We start from the raw sequence: 11,399 nt of genomic DNA, 5'->3' as shown, positions 1-11,399 counted from the left end.
AATGCCATCAATAATTCCAGAAACATTCACATGTATTCTCAACATCCACAAGTATGTTCATGCAAAAATCCAGACCATTTTGAGTTCAATAAGCATGGTAATTAAAATCATGAAGTTGGACATGAATGGTGTGACACAAATTGCCACACCTCTATTCAAAAAATCATATCTCATCAACCAGCAATGATAAATTCACAAACTCTACACCAAAATCACCATGAACATGTCTAGTTTAAGCACAAAAAATTTCAGAGGCATTGGATTATGTATCATCATTTCACAAGCAAAATGGCAAGGCATACATAAAATGGACAACATGAACAAACCCTAGCACATTTTAAAATCCACACATGCAAAAAATCTGGAAAAATCATCATAATAAACTAGAGGTCAAGAAGGCATTTCACAAAAACTCCCATCAAATTTGGATTAAAAATGAGTGACTTATGAATTTTGGAAGATTGAAGATCAAAATGAAATAAATATGAAAAAAATAAAATGATTTAAATAAAATGTAAAACCGGCAGTGGCATAATGGTAATTAGTTGGTCCCTTAAGTGAAACTCTGTGTTTCACTTAAGGAGGTGTCGTGCGCCGATTGGCTTCATGGCAATGCAACAGTGAGAACATGCAAAACAGAAAATCTCAGCAGCCAAACGCGATTTTCTGGTTTTAGAAATTAGGGTTTTAGTGCTACAGTACCATGTTCATCTTGTTCATCATTTGAAAATCCCAGCAAGAACATTTGGCAATAGAAATCAAAAAGCAACATACCAATGCGTTCATCTCATCATGTACATCAATAAACCAACAATCATTAACACTAAATCATGCTGAAATGGAAGCATCAAGCAAAATAAAGTTTAAACATCAAATTTCATTTCAACACAACTCTCTTAATACTCAACCATTTTCCACGATTCAAGTTTCATTGCAATCAGCATGGAGAGATCTTTCTAAAGCATAGCATGATTTTGAGAATAGAGAGAATCAAAAACCAACCTCCTTGAAGATGCAGTGATGAAACAGTGGTTATTTGGCCGTGTTGAGCTGAAACAGATGCACCTGGAGGTTTGTATTGATGAATGGACAATGAATTTTAGCTCAACAACCTTTGAGACAGCTCCAATCAAAATCTGCCATGGAAGGTATGTGAATGCAACGGTGCGGTATCTTTGCTTACAGTGATGAAAAGGTACTTGCTAAAGCTTCCAAAAGGATGGTGAATGATGAATCAAAGCACAGAAACACGAACCCTTTGAAGATTTTCAGAAAAAAGCTCAAGTGAAGAATCGAGTGTTTTGAGAGAAAATGAAGTTTTTTCTGTTTTGGCAAAGTGTGGCTAGGGTTTTCTCTCAGAAAATTTCCAATATATACTCTGATTAATGAAGCATAAGCTTTGGTTAGTGGAATGATAATGGGATTTTGCTAAATGAAGTGTTTTTGCTAATTAGTGAAATTCACTCAAATGACAAGGGCATGGCACTACAGTGCGAAATATGGGCCTAAACCACATCCAAAACATGATTTCTGAACACTTGTAATTGGTAAAATATATGGACAATGGTTAAATTGAAAGTTCATTTTTCACCCCTCTCTTTTTAAATTCAAACCACTTGAAAAAGGCCCTTTTGATTGGTTGATTTTTGGTGAATTGTGATGAAGGATTTGGATAGAGCACATCAAATATGACTTGTAGCAAAAAACCTCACTCAATTTGGCCAAATGGTTTGGAAGATGTGCCACTTTGAAGTTCAAATTTTTTTGAGAAAGATTTGATCATAACTTGCCAACCATAAATGAGAAATGAGTGTTCTTGGACTTTTTGGAAATGGGAGAACAAGATATTCAACTTTCATGTTGGACAAAAATTCATTTGAAGCTTGTATGATGATGTAATTTTGAGGAGAGGAACTTTCTATTTTTGGCAAATTCCAATTACAGGTCAACTTTCTATTTTTGGAATTTTCTTGTCTGACTTCAAATTCTTCACTGATGATGTTTGACATGTTATATGAGGCTTATATGGACATGAATGAGACCTCTTAAACCAATTCCCACCATCAAATCACTGATTAAATGCACAGTTGACCACAGTTGACTTCAGTTGACTTTGCTAGGGTTTTTGCTGACTGAACCATGTTCTGATGAATTCCAAGCCCCTACCACTTGATATCTTGATTCAAAATGATGTCACAACTAATATGAACTCTTGATGAATGATCATGGTGCCCAAATTCTTCAAGAATGGCCACCATCTATCTCAATGACTGACTTTGACTGATTTGACCTAATTTGCTTCATCTGCAAGTAACATGGTTAGATGACAATATTTTTGTACCTTTGGTTAATAGACAGATGAAAAGCAATGATATACAAATGCAATACATGCTTGGTGATCAAGAACCACACTCACAAGATAACCCACCCACAAGGAGGGAAGCAAAGGTGTACAAAGATCCTTGAGGCAATGACATGGTATGATATGATGCCATGAGGGATCTTAGGGACAAAATTGGGGTCTTACAGTATAAACAATTTATTATTTTAGTATATAAGGGTAATTTGATCTATTTAGGTTATGTTTAAGTTCAATTCTGTTTCAAAACAAACATTTTTTATGTTTAAGTTATTTTAGGTTCTATTATGTTTCAAAATAATACAAGTTAAAATGAAAATCTTGTAAATTTTAAAAAAACAAGGGTTTTATCCTTGGTTGTTTCCCTAAACCTTGATAAAAAAAGACTACATATATTCCCTCAGTTCTGAAATTAAACCGAGGGCACGCTTTCCAGTTTTGAAAATATAAAACTATTGTTTTTGGGGATCAAACACATGATCAATTCCAATTTCCCTCTCAGTTGACAAATAACCCGAGGAAAAAAATGGTACACTTTCCATGACACGTTTCTTTACCTCGCCCTCAAAACCGAGGCAAAAACCTTTTTCAATTGAGATAAAATCACATCTTCATAGTAGTGTAATCATGACGTTATTGAGAACAACAAGTGTGAGTAGTGTGAGGAAGTCTTAAATTGATTAGAAATGTGGAGACTTGAGTATTTATAAGTGGGAGAACCCACACATCTATCACTAAATTTTTTGGTGAGTATGTGGTGTCTCTCTCACAAATGTGTGTTTCTGATAAAGAAAGGTCCAATGTAAAAATGCTCACTCATGTTGACCCTCTGAATTGATCCAAACAGTGGTATCACGAGCCTTTGGTTCGAGTGAAGAGACCGAATCACTTGTATCGAAATTCCCTACTAGATAGGATGTGGCCGGTTGAAAAGTGTAAATGGCGGTACAAGTGTAAAGAGCTTCCGCTTAAGGGGGAGCATTGTGAATAAAATCATACTTGAGAGAGAGTGTTGAGAATAACAAGTGTGAGAAGTGTGGGGAAATCCCATATTGATTAGAAATATGGAGACTTGATCATTTGTAAGTGGGAGAATCTACACACCTATCACCTTAAGGTTGTTGGGTCATCATGAGGAGCATCCATATTTAGTAAAGAGCAACATGCAAGTGAGAGAGACACCACATATTCACCCAAAACCTTAAGGTGATAGATGTATGGGTCCTCTCACTTATAAAGTGCTCAACCTCCATTTTTCTAAACAATGTGAGACTTCCAACTCACACTTGTACACAACAATCTCTCCCTCAAGTGTGACTCCATCCACTATGCTCTTTCTCAAGTAGAAGCTCTTTCATCCACATACACGTGTATCGTCGTTGCAGGCACTACAACGGAACACGCCGCCTGACCACCATATTATCAGGAATACTTTCGATATAAGGAGTCAGTCCCTTAATTGGACCATCGGCTCTGATACCACTGTTGGGTCATCATGAGGAGCATTCACATTGGGTCAAGAGCAACACACAAGTGAGAGAGACACCACATATTCATCCAAAACCTTAAGGTGATATGTGTATGGGTCCTCTCACTTATAAAGTGCTTAACCTCCATTTTTCTAAGCAATGTGAAACTTCCAACTCACAACTGTACACAACAAAGGTTTTAGGTGAGAATGTAATATGTCTCTCACAAAAATGTGTTGCTCATAAAGAAATGCCCCAATGTAAAAATACTCCCTTGTGCTGACTCCCTGAAATGACCCAAACAGATGTTTTATGTAATTTTTCTTAAACTTTATTATTGAAGAATTATTTGTTCTTAATGTTTGTTTTGGATTGCCTACCTAAGTTTTTTTTATGGTATGACTTGATGTTTGAAAGGTATTGGTCATTACTATATTCAAGGTTTTCATCTATTTGATATACTAAAGTTTAGACATGGATTTAGGTTCAATATCTGTATAAATTGTTGAAACTTAATATTGTCGTATTGGTAGGCTGATAGATCGTCTATTAGATAATACGACCGAATTCATGTTATTGACTCAAACATGAGCTCGATGAGAGTTTCAAACGATAATATTAATAGTTTATTAAAATTGTATATTACTGATCAAGAATATTAAATGATAATGGGTCAATGAAATCGAACCCAACAAATTTTCTTAATTTTTAAACACCAAAGTTCATTTTACTTATTGCTGATAAATCATCCTTAAAGTAATAGAACCTATTAAACAATTTTTAAAATACAATTAATATATATGTAGACGATAAAAATTGCACGTACCATCTGCACAACATATATCTCAATTCTTGTATCGTTGAATATTATTAACTCTCAATTATATCTCATATTCATAAATAATATAACTCCTTTTATCTCTGCATATTATTTTTACTATTCAATTTAGAATCATTCAAAATTTACGTGTTGGTTTTATAATAATGTTTAACGTCTCTTCTTGTGGGAACCTTGTAGTTCATGAATTAGACACGTCTTTACATTTGCTTATGCATGAATCTCCTTTTTAATTGTTTAACATGTCTATATTCATTTCTTCTTTCTTTTTAGCATTATGACAAATATATACAGATATTTTCTTTGTATATATTGTCTTTTTATTTTATTTGATCTCTTACCAAATTATTCAATAATTGGTTTAGCTTTTAGTTTTTTTCTCTCTCCTTTTCATTTTTTTTTCTTTCTTTCTCTGTGTTCTTTTTCCATCAGTCAGATAAAGGAGTGACTAATTTGTAGAGGTGTCAATTTAGGAGGTCAGGGCCTAATTTTTAAGGCCCCAAAAATATAGGGGCCCAAAATTTAAAAAATAAATGAGCCCTTAAATATATGGGGCCCCTAAAATAAAGGCCCATAAAATTCAATTGAGGCCTTAAGGCCCCATCATTTTTTAAAATTGATTTTTTAAAGAAAATTTTGTTTTTTTTAAAGAAAAAGTTATTATTTTTTTATTTTCATGAATTTTTTTTTTCAAAAAAACCGACTTTTTTAATTTCATAAAAAATCGATTTTGTTTCAAATAAAACTAAACTTTTTAATAAAAAAAATCGATTTCATTATTCCGGAAAAAATCGATATTTCTTCTATTTTCGGGAAAAGTCGGTTTTTTTTTCTTCGAAAAAAGCCAATTTAAAAAAAAATCACATTTTTTTTATTATTTTTGAAAATATCGACTTCTTTTATTTATAAAAAAATGACATTTTATGTTTCGAAAAAAAATCGATTTTTTTGTTGGAAAACATTAATTTTTTTATTTTTTGAAAAATATCAACTTTTTTCTTTCGAAAAAAAATATTTTTTTTAAAAAAAACAAATCGCCTTTATCATTTTAAAAAGAGATCAATTTTTTTTTGGATTTTCGAAAAAATCAACTTTTTTCCTATTTTTGAAAAAAATAATTTTTTTTTCAGAAATATCATTTTTTCAGAAAAAATAAAAAATTTAAATATTTTAAAAAAAATCGACTATGTTATTTTTTTTTGAAAAAAATTAATGTTTTTCTTGAAAAAATCAACTTTTTTTTTAATTTTTGAAAATAATTTTTACTTTTTTTTCAGAAAAAAATTAATTTTCTAATTTTTTTATTATTTTTAAAATATATATTTAAAAAAATAAAATATTTCGTTTCAAATAAATTATATTTTGAGCCCCTCATTTAGGCCCCTTAAAAACCAAAAATAAGATGGGGCTTAAAAATAAGGGACCAAAAAATTATTGATTTAGTAGGGGGCCTAAAAAAATTGGACCGAATAAGGGGCCAAATTGTTGGGGCTTTCTCATTTAGGGCTTTTTTGACACTTCTACTAATTTGTCATGGTTTATTTTTTTCAATAATTGAAAGTTGCTTTTATATTTTCTCAATAACTGAAATAGATCTTTCACTATACGCTTTATGAATTTTTATTATAAAATTTTAGTCTATTTATCATATATCACTCCAAAAGCATAATTAAATTTCATATATTCTTTTTAAATACATGTGGTTAGAATTTTTTTGTTGATTTTGAAAACACTTTTTATAAATAAAAATGTTATTGATGAGAATACTTCTTATTTTCGTTATTTTTTTAGAAGTTCACTTCAATATGTTTTTTATTACCAAAAACTATTTTTGATAAAGATTCTTTTAAGAACTTTATAGCGTTTTTGTTATAAATATTGTAAATTTTAAAAAAAAATTGTTTTAAATTTTTGTTTTTAACTAAATATTAACTATACTTTTTATAAAAAAAAATAAGTTTTTTTTAAAATAATTACTATTTTAAAAAATAATACCAAAAATAAGATATTTTTTTTTTCAAAATAACCAAGTTTTTCAAATAAAATACGGAAATAACCAATTTTTCAAAATAAATACCAAAATAACCAACTTTGTGAGAGGAGGCGCCAAATGCATTGGCGCACATGCATTGGACCTCTTTAAGAGGCGCCAATGCTTGTGGCGCCTGCATGACCCTCCAAGAGGAGGCGCCTATGCACCTGACGCCTACATGGCCCTCCTAAAGGAGGCGCCAAAGGCAATGGTGCCTATGTTCTCTTGTTGTGGTGGGTGTATGCGCCACCACATCTGGCGCATACACCCGCTTCTAGTATTTTTTTTTTAAATTTATTTTAGTTATTTATTTTTTAAAAATATTTTTGGTTTTTAATATTTAATATTTATTATTTAATACATAAGAAATAAACATGATTCATTAAAGATGTAATAATTGGTTACATTGGAAATACCAAAAACCTAATGACCCGCCCGATTATAACGTCCTCCGGTTCCACATCCTGGTGCGTTAGGTTGTCTCTGAGGTCTCCCACGATTTTCTTGAGGTGTTTGTGGTCTTTGGGTGCTAACCTGATCGAGCGATGGCTGGCTGGAAGGTCCGGCAGAAGTTCCGGCGGTATTTGACAGATGTGTCATCATTTGCTCCCAATATCCGGAGGGACTCTGGCCAACGGCGCTTCCGTAATGGAGTTCGGTGCCCATGTCATCATAGTTAGGGCGTTGGGGTTGGGTGAATTAGGGACGGTATAGTTGCCCAAATTGGCCCATTGAGTCGTTTTGAAAACGAAGCAATGGTTCTTGAGGCGTACTATAGTTAAACAGTGGTTGGGTGTTAAATGGTGGGGGGCTACGATGACGTGACCCATATGAATCATCTGGGCTATAGACGGTTGTGGTTGCGGGGTTTGGTTCTTGGTTTTGTGTTTGGGTGGGTGGTATGAATGGATTGCGACGTTGGATGGTTCGTTGTTGGGTGGTTGACATGAACGGGTTGCGATGTTGGGTGTGTGGTTGTTTTGTGTATGTGGTCGGTTGATGTTGTGTGGTTGGTTGTTGGGTTTGGGTGGGTTCACATTGGTGTTGGGTGGTGAATTGATGTGGGACATACGATGACGAAGCAAGTTGGCGCGGATCCATCAAATACCGCGGCTCAGATACAAATTGCTGAGTTGTTATAGACCTAAACCATGCCATATATTGTTGAGTCGGTCTTGCACCTTGGATGACTGGTTCGTTCAGAATGTGTTGTCGTCGATTCCTCCATTGACGACACATGTCTTTTGCAAAGTCTCTCCAGTCAGAATAATCCCACTGTGCATCGACCCTTTTTGATGCCAATTCCCCAAACACGTGGGAGATTCTGGAATATGTTGTAGCATTTCGAACTGCAGTTTGACCCGATCACTTTGGTGCATTTCAACTGTAGTGAATCGGATAATCGGTGTCTTCGCTGTCCAAACTGCAGCATCGTCATGGTTCACATCATAATTCAGACCCAGATATGGCCTCCAAACAAACTAGAAAAAAAATACCAAATCGTTAGATGGAAAATAATTTGAAAAGTATTTTTAAATTAAAATATAGTTTGGTAGGAGTATTACATCATCATGTCCAATGTGATTCAATAGATTCCGATAGACTACAATAGCGTGTTTCGGACACCTATTGTAGTTCATTCCCCTTACTGACCACCTAAGATAATAAAAAGAAGTGAAAAATATTATTTACTGTTAATTTAAATAATAAATATAATTAACTAAATGGTGAATGGTAAAGCGCTAAACTTACTTGGTTGCAAAGGGGAACACGAATGGGCGCTCATTTATCGGGGCGAGCGACGGCATCCTAGACCACCCCAAGCTTAAAGCAAATAAGCACATGAAAAAAAAGTACAGGTATTCTTTTTTGCAGTTCTACACATTGCACTATATAGATGGGCCAACACAGCTGAACCCCAACTATAAGTGTTTACCTTATTGATGTTGCGTAATAAAGGTAAATACATTATATTCACAGAATTACATGTACTTTCTGGAAACAAAAAGTTACCAAATAAAATCATAATATAACACCGAGCTTTTATTATTTTCTCATACTCGGTTGAATCTTCGGACAGTACTATACTGTCATAATATTGTTTAAGGTATTTTAAATTTATACCTTGCCCCCTTGCTTGATTGGGTGTGTCTCCCTCAGTTTCGTCGTCTAACAAATGGGCACCCAGTAATTCATTGCATATATTGTTGTCTTGGCTAACTTTCCCATTCACTGCCTTTCCATCTATACGAAGACCCAACAACATGTACACGTCCTCAAGTGTGACAGTACACTCACCAATCGGAAGGTGAAATGTGTGGGTCTCGGGTCTCCCCCTCTCCAACAAAGCCAGAATGAACTTGTAGTCCACCGAGTACGAAACAATGTTTAGTAGATTTCCAAATCCACATCCTCTAATATATGGTTCTATTAAAGGATCGTGGGGTACATATTCATGTACACGACATCTAAACCGCTTCGGATCCTAATAACAAAAAAATAAGAAAATACAATTAGAAGAAGAAATACATACTCAACAAACACACATCTATAAGAAGTAATCCTAAAATAGAAACTAAAAGAGAGAGAATATATGTATTAGAAGTAATCCAGAATTAGTAACTAAAAGAGAGAGATAACATACAAAGTCCGAGATATTCTCGATTGTGCCTTTGTGTTCATCGCCCATAATCAACAATGGCATGATTTGAATTTGCAAAGCTTGAGTTTGGTAGATGAAAGAAATGTGGTAGAAGAAAATACTTGAGTATTGATGAAGATGATTTGATATTGTTGATATGAGAGACTATTTATAGATGAACGAGTGAGTAGGTTTAGAAACCAAAAAGAGTGTGATTGGTTGCATGCAAAGGCAAGAGGAGACAAGTGAATGACAAAATTCAGCATGGAAGATCATGTGAGGAATCTACTAGGCGCATGTGAAGAAATCACATGCAAGGGAATATGAGCCCTTGAGTTTGGCGCCTACATGTGATTTCTCACATGCAAGGAAGAGGCGCCCTTCCTCTTGGCGCCTAAGTGTAGGGAAATTGGAAGGGGCGCCCTTCCTAGTGGCGCCTTAGTCTTCTTTTGTGAAAGGGCGCCCAAGCCTTTGGCGCCTTAGTTACTTTATGGCGCCTAGGGAATGGGCGCCTAGGTGGAATCTTAGGGCACAGACCTCAGAGATTCTTTGATTCCCTGGAGCTTGTGTATTCTTTTCAATCTTTTCTCTGCGTGTTGGATTCCTTCAACTGCATGCATAGTCAAGTCTGTACAGACAATTACCAACTTATCAAAGCATTGACCAACTTACCAGTGACCAACTATTTATGTTGTGCAGTTGAACAACTCAGGAATGCATTCAATTTAAATCTCATTCAAACTATCTACATATTTAATATTTCAACACAATGTCTTCCACACAACATTATATGATCAGTGCACATGTCGAAGGTGAAATATTTGATCATCAGTTGTTCGGTTTTTATTTTCGAAACACAGAGGTGACTCGGTTTACAATAAATCGGCGATCAAATTTTTCACATCTGAAACAAAGAATAGAAAAGAAATTGCAGTGCAATAATGTGGGTCAGATCATCTATAAAAATCCAGTTTGGTTTGCAGAAAACCAGGTAAAATTTTATCAGAAGAAGATTCGAGATGATCATGATGTTCATCATATGTTTGGCAGTCACGAACATTCCGGTTTCAACGATATAGAGTTGTATATATTACCACATCAACAATAGGAGTCTCAGTACATTGATCAGTCACAAGTGTTTTGTGAGACTGATGACGAACAATCGGAGGTGAATGTTCCAGACGATGAAGAAGAGGAACCTGAGATCATGGTTGATTCGATGGTGAACGCTGAAGAGGAAGAGGAGCCAATTCCAGCAAGTCATGTATATTGCCCACCCAAACACATGACAAAGTTAAATTTGGGTTCAGATGAACCTTCGGCAGATGTATGGTACAATCCTTACGTGCAAACGCAAGGATCTCTGAAACAAGGAGACACATTTTGCACAAAAGAGGAATGTGTAAAAGCCATTAAGAAATTCCACATGCAACTATCAGCAGATTTCAGAGTAGACAGAACTGACGCATCGAGGTATAAAGTTTATTGTTCGAATGAGCGCTGCCTTTTTAGGTTGTCAGCTTCGTACCGGAAGAGGAGCGAGTCTTGGGAGATTGGATCAATGGGTCCAGATCACACATGCATGCTAACAAACCCAATGCATGATCATCGTAAATTAAGCTCTCAGCTAATATGCGATGAATTATTGTCTGTCATTGGCGATAATCCATCGTTAAAGGTGAGTACAATAATCTCGCATATTAGGGCAGAGTACGAGTACACACCATCATATAAGAAGGCATGGATAGCTAGAACAAAAGTTGTTGAAAAAGTGTTTGGCAATTGGGAGGAATCTTACAAAAAACATCCAAAATACTTGTTGGCTCTAAAACACTATGCTCCCGGGACAATTATCAACATGGAAACATTGCCCGCATATACACCAGATGGAACGTGTGCTGTTGGAAATAGAATATTTCATCGTCTATTTTGGGCGTATCAACCGTGTATCATAGGTTTTTCTTTCTGTAAACCAATTATACAAATTGATGGTACATGGTTGTATGGAAAATACAAAGGAACGTTACTGATGGCAGTGGCACAAGATGGGAACAACAATA

Source organism: Lathyrus oleraceus, chromosome 1 (genome assembly GCF_024323335.1).
Source record: "Lathyrus oleraceus cultivar Zhongwan6 chromosome 1, CAAS_Psat_ZW6_1.0, whole genome shotgun sequence".
Lineage (NCBI taxonomy): Eukaryota > Viridiplantae > Streptophyta > Magnoliopsida > Fabales > Fabaceae > Lathyrus > Lathyrus oleraceus.
The sequence above is the reverse complement of the archived record's forward strand: the minus strand, read 5'-3'. Positions refer to the sequence as shown.